Here is an 18342-nt window from a genome sequence, read left to right on the forward strand (position 1 = left end):
ACAAGATCTGGTTGCCAGAAATCCTAATTTATAAATGTCAACATTCTGAAACTTTTCAAGTTCAGAGTATACTTGGTGAAATGAATCCAGAGCCTTCAGAGAAAATGTCTGTGCTGTTTTTTTCTATTTAATTGTGAGAGAAGAAGCTCAAAATATTCACAGAAAAAGAACTGAAGGAGATAAAAAAACATTTCTCAGAATTGTTTCTTTTTCTACCTTGGACCTAATAAAAGAGAAAGAAAAAAGTGATGTTTCTGTGCCAGAGGAAGATGCCCATACACTGCAAATAGAAACTGTTTAGATAACAATGCAGAATGCCAAATATTGAAATGCTTTTTATATTAGCTGAGAATATTTCAGAACCACTAGAAGAAGAGGAATTATTTTGTGGAGTAAACCAAAGCTCTGTCTGTTTGAGGAATATGTTGTGTTCTTGCATGGAACACCATTAAAAATAATAAACCACATCAGTGGCAAAGGCTAGAATAAACTTCAGCTGGAGAGAATAAAGTTGGAATACTTTATGTCCCATGACTCCAGGTCAACCAGATCAAAGTCTGCAAGGCCAAACTTTCTCTCTGGATCCCAAGATTTTTTTTTTTTTCAGGCTGTGGGCTGGGACTCTGTTGCCCACTAGGAATGAATTATATTTTATACATTAATGTTAGTAGGCACAAGTGGGCTTAGAGGACTTGACGATACTGGCTTTCACGGATCTACTGCCGAGAACCACTGACTAAGGTCACCTTGGTCCTTTCTTCACAGTGTTCTAGGAATCTGTCAGTATCTCTTCTTCGCTCCTCCATTTTCAAAGTCAGATGAATAAGCAAGTTAACCAACACACCTTCCTCGTGTTCATTTGCTCTCTAGCTTTTCTCAGTGAATAATTTGTATGTGAGATGACATGGATGTTTTTCAGGGCTACTTAACTTTTCCCTGGACACTTTATATTTCCTTGCTGAGGCTCCCCTTGATCATCGTTTAAAGGTCTATCTGGGTTCTATTTTCACTGTCAGCATTTTCTCGCTTTCATTCTGGTAATTATAACTAGCAATTGTTTTTCCTCTGGTCTATGTTTTGACCTACTTACCATATTACAACAGAAGCTTCAAGAAAACTAGGACCATGACTTTGCTGTTCAAAATTATACTTCTAGAATAAAAATTAGCAATCAATCTCTCTCTCTCTGTATATATATATATATATGTAATATATATATATATATGAAAAAATGAAGGATAATGAGAAAACAGCTACACTACAGAGTTTCTTTTGAGGCTGTTATATTTTTCTCACTGACCACATTTACTGTTAGTCAAAGATTCTGGTTTATAACAGAATTCAGAAGTCACTATGTACCTGTGGATTTCAGACAGAACTTACTTACCATAGGACTCACCTTCCAGTTCAAGTGACTAGGTAAGTCTTAAGTTCTCTAATGAAAAAAACTTTGCATTCCCTTTTCTCATTAGTGTACTCTTACCTTCATAGTTTTCTTAAATGCTAAATTGCAATTAGATAGATTTTCCAAAGTTTGTCTCATTACATTTAGTGGGAACCTTTGTGTGACTATTTTGGCCTAAATAGTTTAAAATGAATGAGATACATCATTGTTGACTATGTCAAGGAAAATTGATCGATTTTGGGGGTTTGCATAACACTTTATAATCAAAAACTGTAAAACAAAATAAAATAAAACTTTTACCTAATGTAGACATCTATATTAAGGAACTCCAAAATAACTTTTAAGAAAGAGCAAAGATTATGCTTTGTAGTTTAGATGTCCCGGCTTATGTGAATCCTAAGAAGTCAAGATTGTGTTGGCTGCATTTTTATAAGTGTATTTGTTGTATTTGTCCTGAATTGCACGTATCAATTATGATTATAAAATTCTAAAATCTGGCTTCCACTAATCATTGCAGCTAAGCCATAATAACATCAAGAGGTTTACAACCTTTCTACTCTCAGTACATTAGTTGAAGAAGGGATTGTTCATCTGCATGGCAAATATAATCCAGGAAGTTTCGGTGATATGGATAATTTTATCTCACATCATTCACACAAATTAATTCAATGTGCAGTATAGACCTATAGCTAAAAACTAAAACAATAAAGCTTTTAGGAGAAAACAGGAGAATATTTTCATAACGTTTGAAAGGTTCATGAAAATGTCTTAACAGTTTTTACAAAACATGAACAATAAAATAAACAATGGTAAATTGGTCTGCTTATCAAAAGACCTCATTAAAAAAGGCAAAAGGCAAACCACAGTATGGGAGAAAGTATTTTCAAAATATTTATCCAACAGAGGTCTCACATCCAGAATAGATTTAAACATTTCTCCAAATCACATAAGAAAAATGCAGAGAATTCTATTTAAAAATAGGAAAAGTCTTGGGAGGCGTATGTAACAACAAAGTGTATTTAGAGCAAACACATGTAAAGGTGTTCAACATCATTGCTCAGCAGGGTAATGGAAATTAAAACCATGGCTAGAAACAAGTGTCCCACTACCAGCATAGTTAAATTAAGACTATCAATTACAAATGTTGGCAAGAATGTAGAATAATGGAAATTCTTGGACATTGTTGGTGAGATAGTTAAATGTTTTAACTACTTTGAAAAATGTTTAGCAGTATTCACCAAAATTACAGATTCCCTAACTCTATGATTCAGCAATTTTTTTCCCAGATATACACCAAAGAGAAATGAGTACATCCATAATGTATACTTCCATTATGAAGTTTAAAATCAGGCAAATCTAGGCCAGTGGGAAAAGTTATAATAATGCTGGCTTTGCTGGGAGGGGCAGGTTTAACAGGAAAAGGAGCCAGTGAGAGCTTCTAAAGTTATGGTGATGCTTGCACATTGATCTGGGAGGTGATTCCGTGGGTATATACAAATATAAATAATTTATTATGCTGTACACTTAAGACTCATTTATTTTACTTTATGCAACTTATAACTCAACAAAACACATGTATTATGTGTTAATTATGTTTTCTAATTTTCTGTATTCTTGATGCTCCTGAGGCCTCACTGAGTGACTTCCCCTCTCATAGCTAGCCAATTCTTAAACATAGTAAACTTTCATATGTAAATGAAACATCCAGTTCCCATACTCTGAACCACCTCTTCCATCTGGCTTTTCTACTCTAGGTGGCAATGTAATTCTATTCTTATCATTCTAGGGCCAGGTATTAGACAATTAGAGACAGTTACTCTACCCTGGGGTCTTCTGATATTGCTCAAACTAGCCAATCCTAAGCCTGCTGAGCCCTGACTTGCCTTTCCCGTGGATACCACAACAGGGGCTCCTGCCATGCTTTCCCCTCACTCATCCTGCCTTTTGACCAGTCCTGGTGCTTTCCCATGTGGCTCTGAGTGACAATAACATGTCCCCTACCCCATGAGACACTGTAACAAACTGTATTTTCAATGACAATCATCTCATTATCTGTTGGCCTCATCATACCTGAATAATAATAAAAACTACATTTTAAAACACAACAAGCAAACAAAAATTGTAACACTTATATTTTTGTGAGTTATTCTTGTGGATAACCACAGTTTTATAAAATAGTTAATTATATAGTTTGGGTTAGATGTAAATAAGTAATCAGTCAATAATAAATAAAATCTTTTAAAAAGACACCGAGCATGTGACTACCAGGCTGGCAGGTGATAGTGGATGGTGAGGCCAAGTGGCATAAATATGAATGAACAGAAAATTTTTCAAATGTTTTCAAATAGTTTTAATGTACTATTTATAATGCTGTATATTTTAGACATTTCCATGTAATAATTAACATAGAATAATATAGAATAACATAGCATAATTAGAACTACTTATATATTGCAAGCAACAGAAGAGGCAAATCAAACAAAGGAAGGAAGAAGGGAAGAAAGAAAGATAGGAAGAAAATTTTCAGGCTGATAAAACTGAGCCTGCATGGGAATTTCAACATTGCAAAATTACACAAACAGCATTATTGGACCTGATTTATTTGATCTGAAGGGTCATTTAGAAAGAGAAGAAGGAAAGGAATTGAGGGGGATAGGAATGAGGTTGAGGAGCTATTTGGAACAACAAAATGTGTGTTACAAAATTGTACTTGAAGTATCTCTCTTCTCTGTCTCTTCAGATATTATTACTTCTTACTAGAAAAATCTGATCTGTGACTCAGACAATCTGACTATAGTATTTTAAAGATATTTGGCCCAGAAGTGGTGGCTGATGCCTGCAATCCCAGCATTTTGAGAGGCCAAGGCAGGAGTATCTTTTAAGGCCAGGAGTTCAAGACCAGCCTGGGCAACATAGTGAGACCCCATCTTTACAAAAATAAAAAAATTAAAATAACCAGGTGAAGTAGCACACACCTGTAGTCTGTAGCCCCAACTACTTGTGAGGCTGAAGTGAGAGGATAACTCGAGACTGAGAGTTCAAGGCTGCAGTGAGCCATGATCAAATCACTACACTCCAGTGGTACGGGCAACAGAGTGAGATCTTGTTTCAATTATTTTTTTAATTAACACAAAAAGGTATTGGATGATTCATGACTATACATATATATGACAACATCTCTTTTTTTGTTTATAGATAACACTGTGGTTTTATTTGTTTTGGATAAGCTAGTTTGAAATGCCTAAAGGTATAGTAAGTTTTCTATACATTTTCTCAGTAGCTTGCCCTTCTGTATTCTCACCATGATGACTGGCATTTATCTGTTTAGTTATTGGGATAGTGGGGAAATTGAAGTTCACAGTTTGATAAAGACAGGAAGGATTGACTATCAACTCCTCAAAAGACAGCTAAAAAAACCTGCTATTCAAACAGCAAAATTTATTAAACCTACTGCAGTAAGGGAGGACATCGCCTTGACAGGGTCTTAGCAGTGTTTCAGAAAGGAGGGTCAGGGGTAGAAATTTGCTGGAGTTTGTGCTCTGCGACAGAGTGCTTTAACATGGGTCTTTCCATGCACACATTTAACTGGAATTGGGTAAAGTTCATGATGTAATATTTTTGGTTTGAGGGACACAGCAAGACATGACTCTTGAAGGAATTTTGGGTTAGTAAACAGTAGTTTGATAAATTAGCTGTTTGATCAAGTGAACAACTCATTGTTCCTAGAGCAGAGCTCTTTACCCAGATGAGCAAACTGTTTGTTCAAATCTATTGGCTTTTAGGAAATTCCTGGAGCCTGTAGTGAAGTTATTTATTGGTTTACAGCTTTATCTTCCTGGCCAAGAATTTCTTGGAATAGGAAAGTCATGTTGACACAGTGGCTCCAGATCTCAATCTTGATAAGCTGTGCAGATGCAGGTGGTCTCAGTTCTCAAAATTAAATGCAGAGGATGGTGAATGTCATTTTGTTGTAAGGACACTGAAGCCACTGGGATGTCAAGTGTGTTTGGGAAGGCTCAATTAGAAATAAAGACAATTTCCAGAATGTTTCAGGTGCATTCTAAGATTTAAAACTTGTCTGGAACTTTTTTGAATATGAGAAGCATTTTTCACCCCAGTGTATCTATGGTAACTGGTTATGTTTTATTTTATGAAAGCCAAGTCCTCTACTGCCTCAGGAGACCAAGAATGGAAGCTTTCCATATTCTCCTTCAATTTATGACAATGTGGGAAATCATCTTTGTTACTTGGTGTTCTGTCTTCTGAGACAAATTATTTATGATTCTTTTGTTTGTGTATTTGCTTTCCCCCTATCCTCATACCACATGAATCGTAATTGAAAGGCATGGCCTATCCTGCCTTCCAGAAAATAGGCTTTGATGAGCCCAGAATGTCATCACTAGGCAGCTGGCCCCTTCTCATAGTTCCTTCTTCCATAACTGAAGGCTGTTTAATCATCATTAGCCTTTGGTCCCCTGTAGGCTATTTGACATAAAAATAAATTTTGGAGACTGGACAAAGGAAAGTAAGGGCTTCTACCTGAGTCTTCTATAACCTCTTGGTCAACGCATAGGCTCCTAAGTGGAAAAGAGCTGGATTGAGTTGGAATGAGGATACTAGATCACAATGGAAGGGTAGACAGTTTTTGAGTGGCTAAAGGGCCACTGTTGCAGATGAGGACAAAAACCTTCTGATACAGTTTGGCTGTGTCCCCACCCAATTCTCATTTTGAATTGTAACTCCCACAATTCCCAAGTGTCATGGGAGGGACTTGGTGGGAGGTGACTGAATTATGGGGGCAGGTTTTTCCTGTGCTGTTCTCGTGATAGTGAATGAGTTTCATGAGATCTAGTGGTTTTAAAAATGAGAGTTTCCTTGCACAAGCTCGCTCTTTGCCTGCTGCCATCCATGTAAGACGTGACTTGCTCCTCCTTGCCTTCCACCACGATTGCGAGGCTTCTCCAGCCACATGGAACTGTAAATTCATTAAATCTCTTTCTTTTGTAAATTGCCCAGTCTTGGGTATGTCTTTATCAGCAGCATGAAAACAGACAAATATAGTAAATTGGTACCAGTAGAGTGGGGTGCTGCTGAAAAGATACCTGAAAATGTGGAAGTGATTTTGGAACTGGGCAACAGGCAGAGGTCGGAACAGTTTGGAGGGCTCAGAAGAAGACAGGAAAAGGTGGGAAAGTTAGAAACTTCCTAGAGACTTGTTGAATGGATTTGCCCAAAATGCTGATAGTGATATGGACAATAAAGTCCAGGCTGAGGTGGTCTCAGATGAAGATGAGGAACTTGTGGGGAACTAGAGCAAAGGTGACTCTTATGTTTTAGCAAAGAGACTGGTGATATTTTGCCCCTTCCTTAGAGATTTGTGGAACTTTGAACTTGAAAGAGATGATTTAGGGTATCTAGCAGAAGAAATTTCTTCTTTTTTTTCTTTTTTTTTTTTTTTGAGATGGAGTCCATTCTGTCACCCAGGCTGGAGTGCAGTGGCACAATCTCGGCTCACTGCAAGCCCCGCCTCCTGGGTTCATGCCATTCTCCTAGCAGAAGAAATTTCTAAGCCGCAAAGCATTCGAAAGGTGACTTGAGTGCTATTAAAGGCATTCAGTTTTAAAAAGGAAACAGCATAGAAATTTGGAAATTTTGCAGCCTGACAATGTGATAGAAAGGAAAATCTCATTTTCTGAGGAGAAATTCAAGCCAGCTGCAGGCATTTGGATAAGTGATGAGGAGGAGTCAAATGTTAATCCCCAAGACAATGGGGAAAATGTCTCCAGGGCATGTCAAAGGTCTTCGTAGCTGCCCCTCCCATCACAGGCCTAGAGGCCTAGGAGGAAAAAGTGGTTTTGTGGGCCAGACCCAGGGTCCCTGTGCTGTGCGCAGCCTAGGGACTTGGTGCCCTGCATTCTAGCCACTTCACCATGGCTGAAAGGGGCCAATGTAGATCTCAGGATGCAGCTTCAGAGGGTGCAAGCCTCAAGCCTTGACAGCTTCCCCATGGTGTTGAGCCTTCCATTGCACAGAAATCAAAAACTGAGGTTTGGGAACCTCTGCCTAGATTTCAGAGGATGTGTGGAAACTCCTGGATGTCTAGGCAAAGGTTTGCTGCAGGGTCGGGGCTTTCATGGAGAACTTCTGTTAGGGAAGTGCAGAAGGGAAATGTGGGGTCAGAGCCCCCACACAGAACCCCCACTGGGGCACTGCCTAGTGGAGCTGTGATAAGAGGACCACTCTCCTCCAGACTCCAGAATGGTAGACCTACCAATGCCTTGCATGGCGCACCTGGAAAAGCCATGGACACTCAACATCAGCCTGTGAAAGCAGCTGGGAGGGAGGCTGTACCCTGCAAAGTCACAGAGACAGAGCTATCCAAGACCATGGGATCCTACTTACCTCTTGCATCAGTGTGACCTCGATATAATACATGGCATCAAAGGAGATCATTTTGGAATTTTAAGACTTAATTGCCCTGCTGGATTTTGGACTTGCATGGGCCTTGTAGCCCCTTTGTTTTGGCTAATTTCTCCCATTTGGAAGGGTTGTATTTACCCAGTGCCTGTACCCCATTGTATCTAGGAAGTAACTAACTTGCTTTTGATTTTACAGGCTCATAGGCAGAAGGGACTTGCCTTGTCTCAGATGAGATGTTGGACTGTGGACTTTTGAGTTTGTGCTGAAATGAGTTCAGACTTTGGAAGACTGTTGGGAAGGCATGATTGGTTTTGAAATGTGAGGACATGAGATTTAGGAATGATATGATATGACTGTGTCCCCACCCAAATCTCATCTTGAATTGTAACTCCCACAATTCCCAAGTGTCATGGGTGGAACCCAGTGGGAGGTGATTGAATTATGGGGGTGGGTCTTTTCTGTGCTGTTTTCATGTTAGTGAATGAGTCTCATGAGATCACTTGTGCAGGAGTTTCCCTGCACAAACTCTCTCTTGGCCTGCTGCCATCCATGTAAGACGTGACTTGTTCCTCCTTGCTATCCACCATGATTGTGAGGCTTCCCCAGCCATGTGGAACTGTAAGTCCAATGAACTTCTTTCTTTTGTAAATTGCACAGTCTTTGGTATGTCTTTATTAGCAGCGTGAAAAAGACAAATACATCTTCCATTCATGAGTAGTTTCAAAGTGATAGGTGTGTAGAACTGGCAGTGTTTTAATATTGACCTAGGAGATGATTCAATGGGTGTATACAAATATAAACAATTTATTATAATGTACACTTAAGACTCTTATTTTAATTTAACTTATAACTCAATGAAACGTATGTGTTAATTACATTTTCTAATTTTCTATGTTCTTGAAACTCTGGCACCCAGGGGCCTACTGACTGAGGAGAAACTTCCTCTCCCAGAGTAAGGCAATTCTTAAATATAGTAAACTTTCATATGCAAATAGAAAATCCAGTTCTCATACCCTGAACCACTTATTCCATCTGGTTGTTACACCCTAGGTGGCAATATTCTACCCTTTTCATTGCAGAACCAGGTACTAGATAATCAGAGACAGTTACTCTACCCGAGAGTCTGCTGATATTGCTCATACTCACCAATCCTACATAATACATAAAAGGAAATATTTAACAAACCCCAGCGTTCCTGGGGTTTGTGGATTTTGTTGGTTGTTTTGGGGCTCTCTCACTCTAATACATTGATAACCATATAGTATCACTCAATCCCCTTGTTTAGGATTTGGAACTTACCTTCCCGAGATTGCCTAGAGATTTGCAGCAGGGTATTAGGAATGATTCAAGCAAGTGTTTTGAATGAAGTGATATTAGAAGGACAATCAACATATTATCCAATTAGAAAGTAAACCCCCATCCAGGGGATCTACCTATTGGAGAAACTGTACAGGGAAATTAGATTGTAGTTGGAACTTGTAGTCCCAGCTCTTTCCAGATTTATGACATTGTTACATGCCTTGGAGAATAAACTGGAATTTCAGGCTGCATTCTGGAAGATAACTTCTGCAACGAGATCTGAGCTTCAACCCACTCCTATGTATGTCCTTATTTAAAGGCATTATGAATAACTTCAACTTGGATTGCTCTCTCCTGAATGGCACATTTTACTTTTCCTATGTTGTTTATGGGAGCACTCTATATCTGACTTCTATCACGGTTATGCATTGTCTTTTCTCATCTCATACAATATTAACATCCTTTAAGCCCACAGACTTGATGCATTCATACAATTTTTAGCAGTTGACAACTATATGACAGTTCTGTGATAGTTACTAGGGAAGCAAAAGAAAAGACATCATATCTGTCCTCAAATAACCTATTGAACAAATCTGCATTTTACTCATGGCTCTAGCTTCTTAAGTCCTTCATATCTTGTCTTATATACTATAAACATTCCATAAATTAGATATCAAGTCTTTAGAGCCAGATGGAACTTCATTGTTTCAGGATGTGCAATTTAAAGTCATCATACCTGAGTTTGGATCAGCTATCCAAAGATGAGTTTAGGAATCACTCTAAAGTTGAGTAACTATTTTATATATTTTTACAAATATAAGTGAAGTATATCATATAAAGTTGTTAGCATTACATATGGCCTATAGCAGGTGCTCTACTAATACAAAGTTTTAATAACTATTATTTGGTTCAGGGGTTGCCAAACTTCTGTAAATACTTTTGGCTTTGTGGTCATATGGTCTTAGTGGTCACTATTCAACTTTCACATTGAGGCACACAATAGCCATACACAATATGTAAATAAATGAATGTGCCTGTGTTCTAAGAAAACTTTCCAAATGAATACAGGTGGCTAGCTGGCTTTGGGACACAGACCATAGTTTTCTAACCTGTGATATAGTTCGTCTTTCCAAATTTATAAAAAAGAAAATTAAATCTGTGGCAGAAAAGTGAATTATCCTGCTTGCCATATACATGCTTGTCTTGTGAAAACAAACATATTTATACAATCTTTCCTGACAGTTGAGATGCTGATGATCAAACTTACTTGGTTAAGTTTAACTAGGCTTAAAGAATTGGACCTAAAGTCTAAGGTAATATCTATATCATAATTATTTGCCTCTCAGATAAAATGGAATTTTATTTCAAAACTTAAAAGACTAAGAAAACTGGATTGTACCAAGTAGAAAGGTATTAAGTTCAGTTTTCATTGAACATTGTCTTTAGTGTAGGGGAGTCCAGGGTCTTCCAATTTTTCAGGCTAAATATTGCTATGCCTTATTTTATATTTCTCAAATAGTACACATTTCCTTCTCTTTTGATGTAAACATAATTTGTAACTTCTCTGCTTTGGCTGCATGCAGTAATTATAAAAAGAGCCTTTATGATAACTACAATAAGAAATAAACATGTAGAAAATAACTTCACATTTTAAGAGAGGTCCACCCCATACTTTTTCCACTGTCATATTCATGGCAGACTGGTCATATGCATTTTGGCAATGACACTTTTGTTGTTTTTAAATACTTCTCTTCAAAGGTATATAACTAGTTTACAGTTAAAATTACAAACAAACGTACCTTGGTATATATGGTATTTAAGGGCAACAATTCCAATGTATGGAAAAGGAAGGTGTTTGTTTGTTTGTTTGAGACAGGGTCTTGCTGTCGACCTGGCTGGAGTGCAGTGGCATGACTGTGGCTCACTGCAGCTTCGACTTCCTTGGCTCAAGTGATCCTCCCACCTCAGCTTCCCAAGTAGTTGAGATTACCGGAGTGTGCCACCACACACAGCTAATTTTCTTTTCCTTTCCTATTTTCTAAAAATTCATTTATACTTTTGTAGGGATGGGGTTTCACTATTTTGCCTGGGCTGGTCTTGAACTCCTGGTCTCAAGAGATCCTCGCACCTCGGCCCCACAAAGTACTAGGACTACAGGCGTGAGCCACTGTGCTTGGACAAAAGGAATGGTCTTACTATTGACACATTTCCTCCAGATGTTTTATTTTTCCCTTGAAGATATAAAACAACCTCAAGTTCCATTAAGTGAACAATCAAGGTACAGAAAACTGTGTATGCAATATTAACTTTTTAAACAGGGATATGTGTGTGTGTGTGTTGAGAGGAATTGAGAAATTTGTAAGAGTGATTTGTCTTTCAGAAGGCAAACAAGGAAAGAGGTTCAGGGAAACTTTTTTTAAATTTAAATTTAAATTTTATTTTACTTTAAGTTCTGGGATATACACGCTGAACATGCAGGTTTGTTACATAGGTATCCATGTGCCATGGTGGTTTGCTGCACCTATCAATGCGTCATCTAGGTTTTAAGTCCTGCGTGCATCAGGTATTTGTTCTAATGCTCTCCCTTCCCTTTTCCCCAACCCCCTGACGTGTCCATGTGTTCTCAATGTTCAACTACCACTTATGAGTGAGAACATGCAGTGTTTGGTTTTCTGTTCCTATGTTAGTTTGCTGAGGATGATGGTTTCCAGCTTCGTCCATGTCCCTGCAAAGGACATGAACTCATTCTTTTTTATGGCTGCATAGTATTCCTGGTGTATATGTGCCACATTTTCTTTATCCAGTCTATCATTGATGGACATTTGGGTTGGTTCCAAGTCTTTGCTATTGTAAATAGTGCTTCAATAAATATACGTGTGCATATGTCTTTATAGTAGAATGATTTATAATCCTTTGGGTATATACCCAGTAATGGAATTGCTGGGTCAAATGGTATTTCTGGTTCTAGATCCTTGAGGAATCACCACACTGTCTTCCACAATGGTTGAACTAATTTACCCTCCCACCAACAGTGTAAAAGCGTTCCTATTCAGAGAAACATTTTCATCTGATTACCCTTTTACAATTTTTAAATGTTACATTGATGTATAAATAATGTATTCAAAAATTATATTTAAAAAGGCACGCCCACACCCCAGGGCCTAAGACTCAGCTCAGTCTTACTGATTGCAATCTTTGAGGATTGGATCCAGGCTTTTGAAATTTTAAACTACCCAGATCATTCTGATTATCATCTGCATTTAGTAACCACTCATCTACACCATTCACTTGGTTCTTATTTTCTAGTATTAAAGAGAATATACCTTCTTTGGGAGGCCGAGGCAGGTGGATCACGAGGTCAAGAGATCGAGACCATCCTGGCTAACATGGTTAAACCCCATCTCTACTAAAAATACAAAAAATTAGCTGGGCATGGTGGTGGGAGCCTGTATTCCTAGCTACTCTGGAGGCTGAGGCAGGAGAATGGCGTGAACCCAGGAGGTGGAGTTTGCAGTGAGCCGAGATGGTGCCACTGCACTCCAGCCTGGGTGACAGAGCAAGACTTCTCTCAAAAAAAAAAAGAAAAAAAAAAAAAAAAAATATATATATATATATATATATATATATATATATATATATGTATATACACACACACACATATACCTTTTAACCCCATAATAGGAGGAGCATACAAGAACTTATTATCCTAGTTTTCCTATAATTCCTTGCTCAGAGGGAGTATCTAATAAATACTTGTTGATGAGATTAATGAAGAATAATAATTTCCATTCCTTTAATGCATTTCATCCCAATCTGAAAGAATTTTTAAAAAAATAAGTTAAACATAGCAGATTATGGGACTTAAAAATGACCATGTTCAATACAGGAAGGACAAATGTCAACAATTGCTAACATTAATATCCTCTCACCAAAGGCCATTGGTATAACCAATCTGTAAAGGTAAGTAGTCAAGCACAAAGCTAAGACTGTAGGACTTAGGGATGTGTCAGACTTCAAATTCGACATGAATGAGTAGAAGAAGCACCTAAAGGAAAGTGTGTGTAAATAGCAGGTTCCAGAGAAGCCCCATTTGTTATAGAAAAGCATACTTTGTAATTTTTACTGTGTAAGACTTCCAACTCTTTGGAAGAGTTGATAATTGGAATTATCTGTTCTTTAAGTGTTTTATAAAATGCCTACATGAAAGAGTCTAGGCTTATATCCTCTCTCTGTCTCAATTTCCTTTTCCCTCTCTAATTTGTTCTTATTTTCTTCCTTCCTCACTCCCTCCTTCCCTCACTTATTCCCTTTCCTCATAAGGTATAGTATTGTCTTCCTATTTAGGGTGACATCTGTGACATTCCCATAGCAGCTCCCAACTTTCTCATCTACCATGAATCTTATGTTAGTTAAACTGTTTATAGAGACTGCTGATGTAATTGTTAAGGCTGTGTGGTCACCAGAGAACAGCTGATGCCCATCCATTTTTCTTCTTCCAGATGCAATGAAACAGTACATTCCCATTCCATCCATGAAACCATTTGGGAATTCTAAGAAAGTTTTTGGTGGGTTTCAAAGTCCCGCAGGATCCCAGTGCTGTCATACACTTTGAAAATGACTCTCTTTTTATTCCCAGTGATTAACCATCTTATTTAAAGAATAAATATTCTTTATTTCATTTAATTCAGTTATGTAGGTGAGCATTTCTCTGAGGCTCTATTTAAAAATGTTTTAGTTGAGCTTAATTTGTGGTGGGCATTTTTGTAGAATATATGATTCTCTTTATGGGTATTTTTATGGAATATATTTTCTATATTTTTTGTATATATAATTCTATATTTTTATAGAATTTTAATAGAATATATGATTCAAATATGAACACTATTTTTCTTTCAAAACCTTGAAAATATCATTAACTTCTTGGCTGGCTTCTGTAACATCAGTTGATAAATGCCAATCTCATTATTGCTCCTTTGAAGGTAATGTACCTCTATTACCTTTGCTTATTAAAAAATTTTTAAACGTTTTGGTATTTCACAGTTTGAAAATGATATGTCTACATGCTGTTTTTAAATTACTATATCTATATATAGATACTCTATAGTTTTTAATTTACTATATATATCTGTCTCTCTATACATATATTCTCTCTCTCTCTCTATATATATAATCTTATCTCTTTGAACATCCCTGAACTGTAAGGGTAATAAATGTCCAGAACATGGAACTCAGAACACTTTGGGTGTTCACTACCCCAGAGGGACTTACAGTGTTCACACAGAAACATATTCTGGCAGGCTATGCTGAGGACCCTCCCGAACTTCTGTGAAAAAGGGGACACTCCAGAGAAGGAGACATACACACAGAAGAGGGGTTACAGAATGGGGACCATAGTTTAGGTGATTTGTATTAGCACGATGCATCCTCATTCAGTAATGGAGACTTTTGTTACAATAAGGCATGTGATAGTCAACTTCGTTTACCCCAAAAGATTTTTAGAGACACAGCCAAAGATAGTCCAAATATATACTACCATGAATATATAAAAGACGTGAAATCTTTGGCCACTGTGGTTTTGAAACCATCAAATATGATCAATGAACAAATACATCTATATTATGTTGAAAATTGTAGTATGTCAACATCCACTCTTTCTAGAAGACTTCTTCCTTCTGTTTTAATAGTTCTGTGCATCCATCAAACATCATTTTACTTGAGTTTAAGGAATTTTCCTTATCGTTTCATTTAGTTCAGGTATTTAGGTGACCATTTCTCTGAGGTTCTAGGTTTTAGTAGTATCTTATAGCGTGCTTACTATAAGCGCATGTTTAACTTTGTAAGGAACTGACAATTTTGTAAAGTAATTGTATTATTTTACAGTTTGTCCAGCAGTGTATGAGCGTTCTAATTGTGCCACATACTAATATTTGATGGGGCCCTGTATTTTTACCTTTAGCATTGTAGTGAGTATCTAGTAATATCTCATTTAAGTTTAAATTTGAAGGATTTAAGTACATTTGCTTCACATTCTTTCTGACATAATGTGTTGTGAATATTTTATTATATCCATAGCTTTACTTACGTTTAATGGTTCTTACTAGTATCTTTCAAAGATCAGACGTTTTTAATTTTCAGAAAGTCCAACTTATTTAAAAAAAACTTTTCTACTTTTTTTGTTTCCTATTTAAAGTTGTCTATCGAAGATGAAAATACTTTCTCCTAATTCTTTTTAATTAGAAAGATTTAGCTTTCAGTTCATGTCTATAATCAATTTTTGCAGTTTTTTCATAAGATTACACACATATAACACAACATTCGTTGAAAAGGTTATCATTTTATCGTTGTATGATTACTTTGGCACTTTTGTCGAAAATCAATTGACACTATTTATGTGGCTCTGTTCCTTTGAGACATGTCACTCTACTGATCTCTATGAATATTCTTATACCAGCAACACATTGTCTGAATTACTATAGCTTTATTATAAATCCTGATATTAGGCCGTAAATATTCTTAATTTCGTTCAGTATTTCATTTTTTTCTCTTCTTGTTTTTTTTTTTTTTTTTTTTTTTTTTTTACTTTATAGATATAAAATCTAGATTTAATTTATTATTTTCTATGAAATAGCCCACTGGAATTTTGTTAGAATTCTACTGAATCTATAAATCAATGTAAGGAGAACTGTCATCCTTACAATATTAAGTTTTTCAATTCATGAACATAGTATATCTCTTCATTTATTTATTTTTTCTTTAATTTCCCTTAGCAACACTTTGTAATTTTTACTGTGTAAGACTTCCAACTCTTTTGGAAGAGTGGGTAATTGGAATTATCTATTCTTTAAGTGTTTTATAAAATGCCTACATGAAAGAGTGTAGGCTTATATCCTCTCTCTGTCTCAATTTCTTTTTCCCTCTCTAGTTTGTTCTTATTTTCTTCCTTCCTCACTCCCTCCTTCCCCCACTTATTCCCTTGCTTCTTTCTTCCTTCCTTTCTACCTTTTGTCTTTCTTTCTTTTGAGGTGGTAGAAAACAGCTATATATTTTTTTTTTAAAAAATCTTTTTTTGGGGGCAGAGCAAGATGGCCGAATAGGAACAGCTCCAGTCTCCAACTCCCAGCACGAGCGACGCAGAAGACCAGTGATTTCTGCATTTTCAACTGAGGTACTGGGTTCATCTCACTGGGGAGTGCCGGACGATCGGTGCTGGTCAGCTGCTGCAGCCCGACCAGCGAGAGCTGAAGCAGGGCGAGGCATTGCCTCACCTGGGAAGCACAAGGGGGAAGGGAATCCCTTTTCCTAGCCAGAGGAACTGAGACACACAACACCTGGAAAATCGGGTAACGCCCACCCCAATACTGCACTTTAAGCAAACAGGCACACCAGGAGATCATATCCCACACCTGGCCGGGAGGGTCCCACACCCACGGAGCCTCCCTCATTGCTAGCACAGCAGTCTGTGATCTACCGGCAAGGCAGCAGCGAGGCTGGGGGAGGGGCGCCCGCCATTGCTGAGGCTTAAGTAGGTAAACAAAGCTGCTGGGAAGCTCGAACTGGGTGGAGCTCACAGCAGCTCAAGGAAACCTGCCTGTCTCTGTAGACTCCACCTCTGGGGACAGGGCACAGTAAACAATAACAAACGTAGCAGAAACCTCTGCAGACACAAACGACTCTGTCTGACAGCTTTGAAGAGAGCAGTGGATCTCCCAACACGGAGGTTGAGATCTGAGAAGGGACAGACTGCCTGCTCAAGTGGGTCCCTGACCCCTGAGTAGCCTAACTGGGAGACATCCCCCACTAGGGGCAGTCTGACACCCCACACCTCACATGGAGGAGTACACCCCTGAGAGGAAGCTTCCAAAGCAAGAATCAGACAGGTACACTCGCTGTTCAGAAATATTCTATCTTCTGCAGCCTCTGCTGCTGATACCCAGGCAAACAGGGTCTGGAGTGGACCTCAAGCAATCTCCAGCAGACCTACAGCTGAGGGTCCTGACTGTTAGAAGGAAAACTATCAAACAGGAAGGACACCTACACCAAAACCCCATCAGTATATCACCATCATGAAAGACCAGAGGCAGATAAAACCACAAAGATGGGGAAAAAGCAGGGCAGAAAAGCTGGAAATTCAAAAAATAATAGCGCATCTCCCCCGGCAAAGGAGCGCAGCTCATCGCCAGCAACAGATCAAAGCTGGACGGAGAATGACTTTGACGAGATGAGAGAAGAAGGCTTCAGTCCATCAAATTTTTCAGAGCTAAAGGAGGAATTACGTACCCAGCGCAAAGAAACTAAAAATCTTGAAAAAAAAGTGGAAGAATTGATGGCTAGAGTAATTAATGCAGAGAAGGTCCTAAACGAAATGAAAGAGATGAAAACCATGACACGAGAAATACGTGACAAATGCACAATCTTCAGTAACCGCCTCGATCAACTGGAAGAAAGAGTATCAGCGATTGAGGATCAAATGAATGAAATGAAGCGAGAAGAGAAACCAAAAGAAAAAAGAAGAAAAAGAAATGAACAAAGCCTGCAAGAAGTATGGGATTATGTAAAAAGACCAAATCGACGTCTGATTGGGGTGCCTGAAAGTGAGGGGGAAAATGGAACCAAGTTGGAAAACACTCTTCAGGATATCATCCAGGAGAACTTCCCCAACCTAGTAGGGCAGGCCAACATTCAAATCCAGGAAATACAGAGAACGCCACAAAGATACTCCTCGAGAAGAGCAACTCCAAGACACATAATTGCCAGATTCACCAAAGTTGAAATGAAGGAAAAAATCTTAAGGGCAGCCAGAGAGAAAGGTCGGGTTACCCACAAAGGGAAGCCCATCAGACTAACAGCAGATCTCTCGGCAGAAACTCTCCAAGCCAGAAGAGAGTGGGGGCCAATATTCAACATTCTTAAAGAAAAGAATTTTAAACCCAGAATTTCATATCCAGCCAAACTAAGTTTCATAAGTGAAGGAGAAATAAAATCCTTTACGGATAAGCAAATGCTTAGAGATTTTGTCACCACTAGGCCTGCCTTACAAGAGACCCTGAAGGAAGCACTAAACATGAAAAGGAACAACCGGTACCAGCCATTGCAAAAACATGCCAAAATGTAAAGACCATCGAGGCTAGGAAGAAACTGCATCAACTAACGAGCAAAATAACCAGTTAATATCATAATGGCAGGATCAAGTTCACACATAACAATCTTAACCTTAAATG

Source organism: Macaca fascicularis, chromosome 5 (assembly GCF_037993035.2).
Source record: "Macaca fascicularis isolate 582-1 chromosome 5, T2T-MFA8v1.1".
In the NCBI taxonomy this organism is placed as follows: Eukaryota; Metazoa; Chordata; class Mammalia; order Primates; family Cercopithecidae; genus Macaca; species Macaca fascicularis.